Raw genomic sequence first — 725 nt, forward strand, 5'->3', positions numbered from 1 at the left:
AGGACAGACTAAGCTTTGGAGCTTCTTACATAAACTTTTGTGTATTCTCGCTTATTAATGAACCCCAGCTCTCCCTCGCTCAACATACTTGCCATTTATCAGCGACAGTCACTGCTTTGCTAAGCATAGTTGCCCTTTTTGAGCAGCCATCACTTTCTTGCTTCTCTAGAGACCAGCACTACTAGTCTGCAAGGTTTCCCTAATACTTGAGATGCGAGAACGCACATTACAGGCCACTACAATACCTGTTTCCAGGTTTTCAAAGGACGCATCGCGTTCCTTTTGGCTGTCTTCAATATCTTTTTTACCACAAGAATACAATCATTGGGATTGATATTCTATTTCTTTTGTTTGCCTTGGCCACTTCCAACTTAGAGTCCCCTCCTTGAATGAAGGTGAACCCCGCGGGCACTGCCTCAAGGGGGTTCATTAGATGGCCACTTTAAACTCAGGAGATGGGTTTCTTTCATTAGGATTAGGTTTCTTCTCCATTTGGAATAGGTAGTGGAGAAGTTTTAGGTAGGGGAAGTGCGCCATTTTAGCTTTTGTCGCTACCATGGTTAAGCCTAAGAAAGCTCCTAAGGGGAGCTCCACCAATATTTCTGGGAATTCCTTCAGGGAATTTAACTAAAGATATGGACACCCAGGCCAAAACAACTCTTTCAGGGATTTTAACCAAAAATATGGATTCCTCTACAGTCAAACTCAAGGACAGTAAGAATAGT

This window comes from Penaeus monodon, chromosome 15 (genome assembly GCF_015228065.2).
Source record: "Penaeus monodon isolate SGIC_2016 chromosome 15, NSTDA_Pmon_1, whole genome shotgun sequence".
NCBI lineage: Eukaryota > Metazoa > Arthropoda > Malacostraca > Decapoda > Penaeidae > Penaeus > Penaeus monodon.